Below are 15,573 nucleotides of genomic sequence, written 5' to 3' on the forward strand. Positions count from 1 at the left end.
TGTCCAAAATAATTTGTTAAAGGGAGGGGTGGGTACAAAGGATAAACCTTTTAAAAGGGTTTTAGTTTGTATATCAGTCAGTGTGAACGAGGATAAATTAATTATCCTTAGATCCTTAGTTATTGGCGTCATTGTCGTCTCTGACCTCTGCCCCTCTGTGCCTGTCTGGTTCTGGGTCGTTGAAGTTCGTCTGCTTGTCGTAGCCCTAAAAAAATCTACCCCTTTCCTTAGTATGCTTTTAGGTTCAGTTTGTGTGGGGTTGCTGATTGTGGGTTCACCCTCATTGTCAGTAGTTTCATATTCTGAAGTACTAAAGTGATCGGAATCAATCCTCACTTTCCTTTTTGTTTGACGATAGACCCGCCCAGTTTCAAAATCTGTAGTGTCTCTTATAAATTTATGATGCTTCTTGATTTTGATTTGGTAGGAGAATCTATCCAAATTGGTCTTTAATTTTACTTCTAGGTTTTGAAATTGAGGATCATCCTTAAACTTTTGGATGTTTTCAATCTCAGTGTCTAGAGTTTTCTGAATATTGGTCAGATGTATAGACTCATATTTGCATACTATGGACATGAAAGTAGTAGAGCATTTAGCTGTTGCATCTTCCCATTTTTGTGTGAATCCCTCTATCTCAATCTTTCTGGAGGGTGGAACTAAGACCCTAAGGCCCCTTTGGAAACTCCAATTTCTCATCATTTGAAAACCCACCATCTGAACTCTGCCAATAAATTGAAGTTTATGGGGATAGAATATATCCCACAAACTCAACGGAAGGGGGACTGGGATAAGAAATTAAGACAGCGTGAATCCTATTGGATTTACAGACTCAAGACCCTCTCTCCCGCGGGTCTGAACGTGGGTTTTTCATTCTCAGCTTTCCTTTAATCTGGCCCATTCAACTTCTCTTTTATCTTTGGATGTAAATAATATATTGGACATTCCTACCAGTCCTCTTATGTGGACACTATTAATCACACTGTAAATAAGCAAATATATAAACCACAACAAATTGCTGTGTTCTTTTTGTATATACTTTCTTTATGGCACTATATGCTTATCCTTTAAATTTAAATAAGAGATTGCATAGGAACTCTTGTGTCATAATCTTCACTGTTCCAGTTCCTGTACATACTTATTGTGAATAGAATGCCCCGTCTAAATGCCCCAAGGTGTCAGAAATGCGTTATGTATTGTCTCCACCACTAACTTCCCATTCATTGGTTGGTTAGTGTAGCCTTAGATCGTCATTTATCTAAACGATTACAATATATATATATATATATATATATATATATATATATATATATATATATATATATATATATATATATATATATATATATATTGTTGTGAGGGAACTTCCTTGCTCGCAATACTTTTTGGACCAGTTCTCCCTATTGGCCCCCATGTGAGTACTGCCCAATATGGGTTAATGATATGTCCCAAAGTCCACATAACCGCGTCATTTGACGCAGTAGAAGGGCGGACTTGAGAGACGTTAATCCAATCAGACCGCATACAGGCACTACCCACTCGTAGCACCTTATCCGGTTTTCGTCAGGTCCGCGTCAAATGACGCGGCCGACAACGGGTGGGGCTAGTAAGACTGAACCAATGAATGACGAGCACACTGGGCGAACCACGTGGGGCATTCAGCCGGCAACACGTAACGTTTGATCACAATCTAAGGTATTTAAACCATTACAGGGAACCGTTACAGTTCAATGCTCCTGACGACGGCGTGCTTAAACGCCGAAACGCGCGTCGAGTTATTTTATTTATTTTTGTTGCACTTTCTGGTAGCACTTATGATTTAATTTAATTTAATTTCTAAGCTATTAGGACAGGAAGGGTTTTTTTGGTCATGGTAGGCAGTAGTGGCTTTTCCACAAGCGCCGAGGTATACAGGGACAGTTCACTTTCTGCAGGAGTTTTCTGTCAAGGCAAAGTCTGGGGATTTCTTTAGTGTCCCCTTATAGAGGTTTTCTTTTTTCCTTTTCAATTTATTCAGTTAAGTTTCTTTTTTGCCATTCCTGATTACCTAGGACCACTCTCTTTGAGGTTTATATATGGGGATTTTTTAGTCACCTCCAGTTAGACTTGTGTCAGGTAGCCTCTTTATATTAGTAAGCACCTGACCCTCTATTACAGTTTCTGGTTGGTACATCCTCACCCATTCTCTCTACCCGTCCTTCCCCTGTTTTGTTCCCTTTAGGATTATTAAAAGGTAGGGTTGTCTATATTATTTTTCCGGATTACTCTCCCATTTAAGGACCCTTTGGGTCCAATCTTTTCATTTCTCTATAGCACTATTTGAGGGTTATTCCCTTTTCTATGACAGTAACTCCAGGGCTGTTGTGGCACTCATTCAGTGGTTCAAGCTCTTGGCACCTCTGAATTAGAGCCATATATTTTCTTCTATTTTCGTATTCAAGATTACTACTCCCCCTCCTTTATCCGCAGATGTAGTAGTTATATCTTCCATCTTCATTAGTGTTTTAAGTGCCAGTCTTTCTTTTTTGGAAAGATTATCTTTACTAGTACTATTCTTGATTTGACCTCTGAGATCTTTTTCCATCAGGGTGATAGAAGTCGTCAGATAGAACTCGTGGTCTTTATATGAAGAACCGCAGTCCTATGATTATGCCGCAGAAGTTGCAAGTTGAAACGAAGTTAAACTTAAAAGAGAATGTGAGAAAGGTTAGGCACCGGTCTAGAAACTGTTTGTAATATAGGTATTGATCCATCGGATAGCATTGAAACAGTATATATTACGAATTATAATCTAACAGTAGATCGATAGGCTAATGGTAATAGAGGATACAATATGCCAACATGTTGGTTGGTGGAGATTAAAAAGGAAGAAAAGGAGAAAGTTGTAGACGTATGAATAGAGTAGTTCCCCTCCTCTCCGGGTGGGAAGGGTGGGAAAATACTCGCCTCCTGTCATTATTAAAATTAAGATTATAAGTACACTAACGCTAGCATAATCTTCAATTTTACCACATGACTGGAGGCTTCCTATTTTGCATTTTTAACGCTGTTGTATAAGAGACATGGGCGCACCGGAGTTCGGTCGGAAATAGAAGGTGCGGAACGTAGATTCTCTAGACCAATCCGCGGAGCGTAGGATATCCGTTATGGAGGCACCCGCCATGAAGGCTGAGGATGCTGCTGCTCCACGTACGGAGTGGGCTCCGAACGTAGTGTCCACGCCGGCTAGCGATAGCAACTATCGAACCCATCTTGCTAGGGTGGTCGTTGTGATGGGGACATGTGGTCTAACATATGATACTAAGAGTTGACCTGAGGGTGCAGACCGGAGTTGTAAGGTAGTTTCTACATACTGACGTAGAGCGGAGACGACACAGAGTTGTGGATCTGTGGGGAAGAATGGATAGAATACAGATGTAGAGTCCGTCTTCGTGTGACGAGATATCCGGAATGTTACTCCTTCTGGGGAGATAGAAAAAGCGTCTATGTCCAGCGCTCGAATGTCTGACACTCTGCGGAAGGAGACCAGGCAAAGCAAGACCGTGAGTTTTGCTGAGAGTTGTCGGAGGGAGAGTCTGTCGTTAGTTGGCCAGTCTCTCAGGAATCGGAGGTTTACGTCGACGTCCCAGAATCGAGAATATTTTGGGCCTGGGGGGGGCATTGTAATCGAATCAGAAGTCGACACACCAGTGGGTCCTTACCAACCGGGATCCCTAGTATGGGGACATGAGTTGCTGAAATAGCTGAACGAATTACGTTAAGTGATCTGTAAGACCGACCTAATGAGAATAGGTGGGATAGGAAATTCAAAATGGCTGAAATAGAGGCCGTAAATGGATCGAGGTTCCGTTCCAAACACCAAGTGGACCAGGAGTTCCAAGCGGATAGGTAGCATCTTCTGGTTCCAGGGGCCCATGAGTCCCATAGTAGTTCTTTAGCAGCCTGCGATAGTTCGCCAACTTGCCAGGAGCCCCTGACAAGCTTCCTCTGTTCCGAAGCCCTATTTTTTGGTATTCGTTTCTTATGTGTTTCGTGTCCAAGCCACCAGATGGAAACGATTTTCTAGGATGAGTGGGTGAGGGTTGCTTTTTGGATCTGTGAGAATGTACTGATGATGAGGTAGTAGAAGAGGATCATTGCATGATAGAGCTAGGAGGTCTGGGAACCATGGTTGTCCTCTCCATAGTGGAGTGATGAGCACTAGAGAGGTTTGTTGAATCTTCAGGTAGTGTATGGTCCTCGCTATCATAGCGAAGGGAGGGAAGGCGTAGGCTCCCGTGATCGGCCATGGCTGTAGGAATGCGTCCACTGCTGCGCTCTCCGGGTCCGGGAGCCAGCTGAAGTATAGTTCTGTTTGCCTGTTGTTGCGGGACGCAAATAGATGCAGGTGAAGTGGCCCTCGGTGTTCCGCAATGTGGTTGAAGATTTGTGGATCCAGTTTCCAGTCGCTGGTGTCCCACCAGTGACGTGAGAACCAGTCTGCTGTGAGGTTTGTCTCTCCTGGGAGGTATTCTGCCGTGAGGGAGATGTTGCGGGGTATGCAGAAATCGAAGATCTCTTTTGTGATTTCTGACAGGAGACGGGAACGGGCTCCGCCTAGGCGGTTGATGTAGCGGACCTGATGTTGTCCATCCTGAGGAGGATGCAGCAATCCGACTTGTCCTTCGCTAGGCTTCGGATAGCGAAAGACCCGGCTAGTTCTAGGCAGTTTTTTTTTTTTTTGTAAATATGATTTTTATTATTTTCAAATAATTTTTTCAGCATATGGTAAGTTGCGTGTCGAGACTCGCAGGTCTCCATGAAAATTTTCAATAGGTAGTATCATCGGTTGCATAAATTCACAGTATTGCAAGGGCACATGCGCCTCTGTGTAGTAGGGACTCGCAGGACCCTTTATGAAATACATATAAACTTTTACAACATTTGGTTCACTTTAGAACTTTAGAATGTGTATGCTCCGAGTTCTCCACCCTGATTTGTCTCAGTTTCTTAGATCGGTTAACGCATTTGCCCTCATTAGTCGATGTATCTCCTGTCCTATGTGTTATGTCTGTGTGTGTGTATGTGTGTGTGTATCTGTGTTGTTTGGCCTTCATCTGAAATGTAGCGTGTGGCGGATCCTGAGACTGCCGGTGTCCAAGCTTCCTCCGTTCCGAAGCCCTATTTTTTGGTATTCGTTTCTTATGTGTTTCGTTTCTCTTCCTAGGTAGGAGTTATGTGTCTCCTAGTCTCTGCTATGGTAGAGGTCTGATTTACCTGTCGTATGTGTGTCCTATCCCCTCCTTTCTGTGTGTCCCATCTGTCTTGAGGACGTCCCAGGTTTAACCCTTCCTTTGGTAGTATGTGTGGGGTCATTATGTATGTGGGTTCTCACCCTTCTATCTAGGTGGAGGTCGGGGTCCCGGTCTCAGCATTTTTTGGGGTAGTGGTGGGGTGTCCCTGTGTTGGGGATTCCATCCCTCCTGCGGTCAGTATTCGTACGGCCGTTGCAAGTTAAGAGTCTGGTAGAGATATAATCATCTCTTGGAAACCTGACGTGGTAGATTTTAGTATCCAGTGTGTCCATGTATTGAGGTATTTTTGGAAGGTGTCATTTGCTGTGTTATGGAGTTCCTCAAGGGATCTGAGTTCCTCCATTCGTGTGAACCATATCTTGAGGGGAGGAGTGACTGGTTGCTTCCAGAATTGAGGTATCAGTGCCTTGGCTACATTTAGAATGCGGATAGTGAGCGATCGTTTGTATGCGTTCTTAGCGATCTGTGTGTGATGTAGCAGCATTGCTGCCGGGGTGAAAGGTGGCGGGTCGTCTGTGTATTGGCATATGATTTGGTGTATGGTTTTCCAGTATGAGGTAATCTTTTTGCATTCCCACCATATATGTAGGAGAGTGCCCTGTTCCTTTTCGCATCTCCAGCATAGTGGGGAATGTGTCGGGATTCGTGTGTGTAGTGTTGCGGGAGTGTAGTACCAATGGGTCAATAGCTTGTACGCCGTTTCCTGTGTTTTGCTAAAGCTTGAACAGTGGTGTGTGAGGTAGCAAATTTTTTCCCAGTCATCTTTATCTATTGTGTGGCCTAGTGTTGCCTCCCATTTCCCCATAAATCGTGGTTGTTCTACTGGCGTAAGTGTTAGTAGTAGGTTGTATAAGACGGATATTCCATGTGTCAATGGGTGGGGGTCCATGCAGAGATTCTCAAAAGTGGTGGTTGCCCTTGTAAGTATGGGACCCTGAGGGAGGGAGGCTATGTAGCTCCTTATTTGCCTGTATTTGAGGTGTGTTAAGAAGGTGTGTCCCGACTGTCCCCGTAAGTCGTCTAAGGTCTTGGGGCCTCTAGGTGTGAGTACGTGTATGAGTCTGGGTAGAGGATCTTGGATTAGGTCCTTGAATGCTCTCGGGTCTGTTCCGGGGGGGAAGTCGGAGTTATAAGTGAGAGGTAGTAGGGGGGTGGGATAGGTGGTGAGACCGTGCTTCCCTTTGGCATGGTTCCATTCCCATAGGGTCGCTTTTGTGTATGGGGAGTGTGTTGTGTGCCCTGTCGATATGTCAGGTGGCAGCCACGGCAGCACTGCGACCGGGATTCCCGCCTCATGTTCCTCCACCTGTTTCCATAATTTTTGTGTACCTGTCTTGGTCCATTCTACTATCCGTAGAAGGTGGCATGCCCTGTAGTACAGAGTGAAGTCCGGCAACGCCAGCCCACCTCTGTCCTTTGGCTGCGTTAGGAGGGCATGGTTGACCCTGGGTTTTTTCCCATTCCACACGTAGTGAATTATGGCTGTGCGTAGTGTGGCAAAATATGTGCGTGGGATCTGTATTGGGATTGCTTGAAACAGGTAGAGCATGCGCGGTAGGAAATTCATCTTTACTACCTGAATGCGGCCTAACCATGATATATGGGGGTGTGGCCATTCCTGCATCTCTGTGCTCATTTTCGTTAGTAAGTCAGTAAAGTTTACTTTAAATAGGTCCTCTGCCTTCCTTGTCAACCAGACTCCTAAGTATTTTAGCTTCTGAGTCGCCCATTGGATCGAGTGGTGTTGGCGCAGGGCTTCCGCCCGTCGGTCAGGGATGCTTACGTTTAGTATGAATGATTTGTTCAGATTGATTTTTAGATTAGAAAGTCGCCCGTATTCCTGTAATGTTTTGAGTATATTTGGGAGTGAAATTTCGGGATTAGTCACGTAGAATAGTAGGTCGTCGGCATACGCCGCTACCTTGTGGTGGATCGGTCCCGTCCTCATCCCCGTTATGTCCGGATTGTTTCTAATGGCCACCAGTAGTGGCTCCAGGGCTAGGACGAAGAGGATCGGTGACAGGGGGCATCCCTGGCGCGTACCATTTAATATATCGAATGGTTCCGAAGGGGCTCCATTTACAATCACCTGCGCGGATGGTTGCGCATACAGAGCTTCTATCCAGCTCCTGATGCCCGTGCCCAGGCCTATGTGGGCGAGGGTCCGGAATAAGTATTTCCAGCCCACCCTGTCGAAGGCCTTCTCCGCGTCCGTGGATAGCAGGAGAAGGCCCCCGGCAGTGCGCGCGCCTCTATGCATCAATGTAAGGGTGCGCATGGTGTTTTCTCGCGCCTCCCTCCCGTGTACAAACCCCACCTGGTCCGGGTGTATCAGAGTGGGTATATGTGATTGTAGTCTATTCGCTAATATCTTAGTCAAGAGTTTGAGGTCGCTGTTTATTAGGGAAATAGGGCGGTAGCTTCCGCAGTGTTCCCTATCCTTTCCTTCCTTTGGGATAATAGTGATGTGCGCTGCCAGGGATTGCTTGGGGAGTGGGTGATCCTCTTTTATGTCGTTAAACGTCAATATGAGAGGGGCATATAGTATGTCAGCGTACGCCTTGTAATAGCATAGTGGTAAGCCATCTGGGCCCGGGCTTTTGCCCGTTTTCGTCTGTTTCACTGCTGTGGTCAGTTCGTCTAATGTTATCTCCCTGTCTAGTAGGTCAGCCGTATCCCTGTCTATCTTAGGCGTCGAGTTGAGTGTCAGGTATGCATCAATGGAATCCGTCAATCTTGTGTCTGCCTGGTGTGTGTGTGGCCCGTGTAGTGCGTATAGGTTAGCGTAGTATGCCCTGATTGTTTCCTGTATCTTGCAAGGCAGTCTGTGTAATGTGTTCTTATCATCCCGTATGCGGTCAATGTACGTCTGTTGTCTGCGTTTGGCTAACATCCGTGCCAGTAGCCTACCACTTTTGTTGCCATGTAGTGCGAAAAAGGCGGTATGTCGCAGCGCATCTCTGTGATATTTTGTCTGGAGCATCTTGGTCAGGTCCCTGCGTAGTGTGAGTAGCTGACTTTGCGATTCGGGCGTCTGGTTGACTTTGTTCAGGTTATCGATCTCCCTAATTTTTGTCAGAGTGTCTGCCATGGCTGCCTCCCTTTGTCTCTTTAGTTTAGCGCTTTTTTGAATAAAGTGGCCCCGAATCACACTCTTGTGTGCTTCCCACATGATCGTCGGGGATGTTTGGGATGGGGTGTTTGTGGCAAAATAGTCACGGAGAGCCGTGTCGATTTCCGCTTTTACCTCCGGTACGGAGAGCAAGTGTTCGTTGAGTCGCCACTTAGAGACTTTGGGTCTGTAGAGTGGGGATTTTATCGTGAGTGTCACGGGGGCATGGTCCGACCAGGTGGCCGTGCCGTGTTCTACTCGTAGGGCGAGTGGGAGATGGTATTGGGTCATAAAGAAATAATCTATTCTGGTATAGGAATTGTGTGGGTGGGAGTAGAACGTATAGTCCCTCTCGTCTGGGTGGTGGGCTCTCCAACTGTCTACTAGTGTGTATTTGGATATGAGGCGTTTGAGCGTGTTCAGGTGTTGTATGGGTATGTGGGATGTGCCCGTGGACGTGTCCCATTTAGGGTCTAGGGCAATGTTGAAGTCCCCTCCTACGATCAGTGTACCCTCTGCAAACCCTTGTATCTTGCGAAGTATTCCTGCCAGGAATTTGTGATGCCTCTGGTTGGGGGCATATATGTTGGCGAAGGTATATGTCTGGCCCGCTATCGTTCCCTTGAGGAGAACATATCTCCCCTCCCTGTCCGTCTGTAGGCCCAGTTCCTGAAACGGGATTCCTCTGTGTATCAAAATTGCTGTTCCCCTGGCCTTCCCCCCGTGATAGTCGCTATAGTAGCCTGTGGGATAATGGTGATTATGTAGTTTCGGTCTTGCTCCCTCTTTGAAGTGCGTCTCTTGGATAAATACTATGGATGCCCTAGCGGCGTGAAAATCTTTCAAGGCTGTTGACCTCTTTTCAGGTTTATTCAGGCCTCTTGCATTCACGGTTATAAGCGTGAGGTTAGCCGGGGTCAACGACATTTTGCGCTATGTCTATCCGGTTCTCGGACCCGGCAGTCCCAGGCCGGTAGCTAAATTGAGTGTGTGTAGTGTTTGAGGTGTTTGTGGGTGTACAGTGTGGGGTGTCCGCCGTCTGTTCGGCGTTAGGGTGTTAGCGTCTCGTTGGTCGTGGGGGCTCTCGGCCGCCCCTAGGTGTTAAACTTCGACCTCTTGTGAGTGACGCCCGTCCCTCGTGGGTGTGGCTGGAAGGCCTAGGCCTCCACGTGTGTATGGAAGTGTCCTGGTCGCTCGCTCCGCGAGTCTCCCACTGGTGTGACCTAGTGTCCCTCACCTAGTCCCTAGGTGTCCCCTTTGTGGCTCTGTACGATCGTGTATGCTTCTCGTGTCCTCGCCAGTGTACAAATGTGACAGTAGCAACGTATATCTTATAACATAATAATTAACATAAAGGAAAACAGTAACAGTGTAAATAACAACATGCATTGTCAGTTATTAGCCTTATGCCCTCTTAGGTTGTCATCTGCACTCTAATACCTCCGTTCACCTATGGAGGCATCCATGTGTTGCTTGTCGACCCGTCCCCCACCCCCTGGGATTCCCATTTCCCTCCCATCTCTATCCATCGGCTCCCCGTTCTATCTGTTGAGATTCAGTCATATAAAAGTACCTCCCGGCTCCTGTGTAACCATCTTATCTTTGAGCCCTTGGGTGGCTATTTCCCTCTCACCCCCTCCCCTCCCACCACAATGAAGCAGCCCCTCAATTCGTATCCTATTCAGAGATCGTACCCCGCTTGGAGCCCTATTCTATCTGTGTGCATGTGCCAGGGGTCTGAGCGAGGTGGGCCCCCGTCCCTCCAGCCTGCTCCTGTCCAGGTCATCACAAGGCCTTCGTGGGGGGGGACGGTTGCCCATCCCGGTCTTCCCTCCCTTCTCGCCTCCCCTATAGCTGGCCCCTAATTATCTTCGAGCCCTTGTTATCCGTCCCTCCCACCCTCCTCCCCATGTCCCCACGTTGTGGCATTCATAGGGTAGTTAGCAGTTTGTAAGCAGGGTTACACATGAGCATTAAAAGTCTCTCAGGCCCGTCGGCCAGTAAAGTGTGATACTTGCGATTAGAGGTGTGAGTCATGGTGTCGATAGCAAAATGTCTTTGCGCCATAGTCCTTGGGTCTGTAACTTGCGAGAGTAGGCCACTTGTCTGCATGTAAAAGGTGCCCTCCCGTGCGACGGGTTACCCCCAGTCTGTGTAGGTCGTGCAGAAGTTCTTCTCGGTCTGTGCGAGTCCGTTGGCGGGGAGGGATGGAGTTCAGCAAGACGGAGTTTGTTCCCAGTAGGGGGGGGTCAAGTCGATTTAAGTCCTGATAATGGCTGGCCGTACCCCTTTTCAGAGGCCACGTGGGCCGGTCGCTTGTTGTCGAGTGATCCTTGGGGGTTGGTTACTTGCCGTTCTTGGTTTCGGGCCCTGGGTGGGTGTATAGAGGACTAAGGGATCCGGCCATTGTAGAGGGGCTGGTGTGATCTGGAGGTCTCTCCCCAGTTCCTCTATATCGGCATAGTCCTTTATCATGTATGGGCCTCTATGCGTGTGAACCTGTAATCCGGTCGGGAAGCACCAGCGGTACTTGATCCTATTGGCCTGTAGTTGTCTAGTAAAAGGACGTAAAGCTCTACGATAGGCAAGGGTGGTAGGAGAGAGATCCGGGTATAGTTGGACCTCTGTGTTGCCCAATAGTATTCTGTCGGATTCCCTGGCTTTGCGTAAAATTTCCTCTTTTAAGTGATAGTCCGTGAGGCAGCATATGGCATCTCTTGGCAGACTCCCGGGAGGGCCTTTAGGTCTCAGTGCCCGATGTGCTCTCACCATGTGGATAGGTTCCTGCTGGGCGCGGCCCAGTATATTGTTAAAGAGACCCATGAGGGTTTCCTGTATTGGGGCGACTTCATCGGCATCTTCAGGGATCCCCCTGACTCTAATATTCTGTCGTCTACCTCGGTTATCGAGGTCCTCCAAATGATGTGCCATCTGCTGGAGTCGCTGGGTGGAGAGTTGTATGGCGTCCGTGTTGGCTGACTGCGCCGCCTGCATGTGGTCGCAGTCCGCTTCAATCTGGGAGACTCTTTGACTTAGGCCGCAGAACTCCTCCCGCATGGCCTGTAGTTCCGCAGTGATGGATGCCCGGAGGCTATTGTTTGCCTCTGTCAGGTCTGCCTTGGTAGGTAAATTGCGGAGGATGGATAGCCATTCCGGGTTCGGCTCTGAGGGGTGATGCAGTGATTTCTCTACTTGTGTGTCATCCCCACTCCATATCGGTGTCGAGAGGGTCTCTCCCGTGGCTAACGAGTCAGTGGAGGCCTGTGTTTCTCCATCGGCTTGATTTGTCAGGAATCGCCGCATGGAGGGGTTCGATGTTCCCCTCGGGGTGTCTGCGGGCTTCGAGGCTTGTGTTGCCTTCTGTGATTTGCCCATTTTCGGGGCAATTGGGTGCTACTGGCGAGGATTTGCTATGAGCCTTGCGGGGAGCTCCGGGTTCACGCTGCCATCTTCCTCGGCTTCCAGGCCACGCCCGAGTTCTAGGCAGTTTATATGCATGTTGAGGTCTTGGGATGTCCAGGCGCCTCCTGTCAATGTAATTTCGCTCGTCGCACCCCATCCCCAGAGGCTGGCGTCTAATTCCAATATCATATTGGGAGTCTTTCCGAAGATGGCTCGGCCGTTCCATGCCTCCATGCTGTCTAGCCACCATCTGAGTTTGTCTCTGACTTCTTCTGTCATCGGGATTGGCTGATCGTATGAGGGTTTTTTCCTGAGGAAGGAAGCTTTGAGGCGCTGCATCGCCCTGTAGTGGAGTGGACCGGGGAATATAGCTTGTGTGGAAGCCGAGAGAAGTCCCACAATGCGTGCGAGGGCGTGGAGTGGAATGGTGTGGCAGCGGATGGCCCTGCGTAATTCCTTGTGAATGGCTGAGATTTTTGATGTCGGTAGCCGTAGAGCGCTGGAGATGGAATCTATCTCGAATCCTAGAAATTTTACTATTTGTGATGGGGAGATAGCCGATTTTTGAAAGTTCACTATGAAGCCCAGGGATGACAGGAGATCCGTGGTATACCGTGTGTGTCGTATCAGTCTGAGTCTGTCTGAGCAGAACAGCAGGAGGTCGTCCAGGTATATAATGCAACAAATTCTTTGCGCTCGAAGATGTGCGACCAAGGGTTTCAGTAGTTTGGTGAAACACCATGGGGCCGAACTGAGGCTGAAGGGGAGGCACGTGAATTGCCAAGGAAGGCCTTGCCAGTGGAAACGAAGGTAATTACAAATACAAAAAGAGAAGTCCTGCGCTTAAGCAGCAAGGACTACAACACACATCAGCCCCAATATATAGTAAAAACCAAAGAAAAGAAAATGTTACTTGCGCTTTTTCCTTAATCCCTATGTATATTTAGACAAATGGAGGTCATTTAGTTGCTCCAATGGCCATTGGAGGGATGCCCGCCTGCCATCGTCAAGGCAGACCCCCCCCTAAGCGGGTCCTAACACTGACCCTTCAGCCTGCTTCCTTGAGCTTCTGGCAAAGATATCTCTAATGAGACAGAAAGGGGTATTTTTTATATACACCCCTTTACTTATTAACCCTTAATAAGGAACACATAGGATGGGTAGCAGCATTGTAACCAGGCTGTGTGATACAAAGTAAATACAAATACAAAAAGAGAAGTCCTGCGCTTAAGCAGCAAGGACTACAACACACATCAGCCCCAATATATAGTAAAAACCAAAGAAAAGAAAATGTTACTTGCGCTTTTTCCTTAATCCCTATGTATATTTAGACAAATGGAGGTCATTTAGTTGCTCCAATGGCCATTGGAGGGATGCCCGCCTGCCAACGTCAAGGCAGACCCCCCCTAAGCGGGTCCTAACACTGACCCTTCAGCCTGCTTCCTTGAGCTTCTGGAAACGAAGGTAATGTCTGCAGGATTGGTGGACGGGTACTGATAGGTATGTGTCCTTGAGGTCTAGTCTCGTGAAACAATCCTTGTCTTGTAAGAGGTCTCGTAGAAGATGTATGCCTTCCATCTTGAAGTGGTTGTAAGTGACGTATTCGTTGAGTTGTCGTAGGTTTATGACGGGTCGTAGATCTCCCGTTTTCTTCTTTACTAAGAAGATGTTGCTGAAGAAACCTCGAGGGTCGGAGGCGGGTTCGATCACGCCTTTCGAGTATAGAGTTTGTAGTTCGTCGGCGATGAGAGAGGTGTCTATCCTTCAGCAGTGGATGGAACGTGGTAGTTCCGTCTGTCGTGGTTGGTCTACGAAGTCTATGACGTAGCCTTGTACTGTCTGTAGGATACATGCGTCCGTGGAGATGGAGGTCCATTCCTGGAAGAAAAGAGATATGCGACCTGCTGTACGCATTGGAAGGGAAGAATGAGTGAAATGGTTGCTTACCTGAGGAAAAACTAGCTCTGCCTCGGGTGCGTGGTCCGCGACCTGTGTCTGCACCTCAAGTGTAGGAGGATGGTCGGTATCCCACCTCTGGGTAAAAAGGTTGGGGTCTCCTAGAGTGGGGGCCTGATGGCCAGAAGTGGCTGGCAGCACGGCCCCTTTGGCGGCCAGCCCATCCAAAAAACACCCCTGGAGGGGTTTTGTCTAAAGACTCTTCGCATTGATGTCTGAGCCTTGTTTAAGGATGTGTAGACGTTTACATGTCTGCTCAGCTCCTTAAGGAAAGTTTCTCCAAAGATCTTGCCCTGTGCCATAGGACCTAGTTCTTTGGTGCCCAACTCCACCAACTTCCCGTCAATGCGGAGAAGTGCTGCTTTACGTCGCTCGGATGATAAGGCGACATTGGCATTACCCACAAAACAAAAGCATCTTTGTGCCCATTCCTGCACATCATGCGCCCATTTTCGCACCATAGTAGCGTCGAATTGATCGGCCAAATACATAATTCTGGATAGTGGTCCCACTAAATACAGAAGTTTACCCTGTACTCCTCTAAACCCTTTCTCCACTCCTTTGCGAGGGTCACGGCCACCTCGTGACATAAAGGTGGTCATCACCTGGTCGAATTCTGGAGTGTCAGCAACGTGGTCAGGTAGAAAAGGTCGTGGGCATTCCGACCTCAAGTGGTTGCGGACTGTCTTGTCCATGGACTTTCGTACCCAGAGGTGCATGAACCTCGCTAAGTGGTCGGGTGGTGTCCAGTCGCTTGAGCGTGGGTGTCTTATTTTTCGTGGGTCAAAAAGTTTTTATCCCAGCGGGTCGAATATGGTGTCTTTGTCTTCCTGCGGGGGTTTCCGCGTTGTCTGGTTCTTGGGGTTCTCCCATGAACGTGTGTTGTGGAAAGAAGGATTGTGATCCTGAGTCTGAGCCCCAAGCATCCTTGTTGGAATCTGACTCATCCGCTTGCTATTCATCTAGGATGGCCATGGATTTAGCGTGAGATTCTTCTTCTTCCGAAGAGTACTCGTGTTGCGGGTTCGGGGTGGTGGCTGTAGCGGGTTTAGTGCATTTAGCGGGGTTTTTGCCTTTGTTAGGGTTTTGATGACCCTTTTTGCCTTACCAATGGTGTTTGCCCGTAAGGGTTTCTGGGCTCTTGCGTGATTCTGGTTCATCAGAATCTGAGTCATGGCGGGATGGGTGGGTTTTTGATGAATTCCTCTTGTCAGGACCAGAAGCCATCATTTTGGAGAGAACTTTCTCCATGGAGGCGGATACGGCCTCGTTTACCATGTTTTGGAGCTCTGTTGTCTGAGAGGTCTCCATAATGCCTGAATATGTGTTTGGCACAGGGCGTATGATAGAGGACACTATGCTGTATTAGACAGTAATAAGCTGTTTTAGTATCGTTATGCGGACCCCAGCAGGGTGCAATAACGTGTTTTTGTTGTACAGAGTACAAATTACCCCAGCAGGGTTTATAAAAGGTATGATAATGGTTTGAGGAGAAAACCAAATAACCCCAGCAGGGTTGTAAATATATTATACCCCAGCAGGGTATGTAGTGGTATGTATGAGAAGGTTATACCTTCAGCAGGGTCTGTGACCAAGGAGAACTGTGGCAAAATCACCCCAGCAGGGTATATAAAGCCAATGGTAATAATAATAATAAATAGCCCCAGCAGGGCAGGATACTAAACCCCTAGTTGGGATTTTTGTTCTGGGCCTCACCCAGGGTTGTAGAGGTGGCCACAAAGCGACCTCTTTAGCAGCACAGTTTAAGGTCAGCACCCCAAGCAGGCACAGGTTAACACCTTATGTGCCTTT

Source organism: Pelobates fuscus, chromosome 11, assembly GCF_036172605.1.
Source record: "Pelobates fuscus isolate aPelFus1 chromosome 11, aPelFus1.pri, whole genome shotgun sequence".
Taxonomy (NCBI): domain Eukaryota; kingdom Metazoa; phylum Chordata; class Amphibia; order Anura; family Pelobatidae; genus Pelobates; species Pelobates fuscus.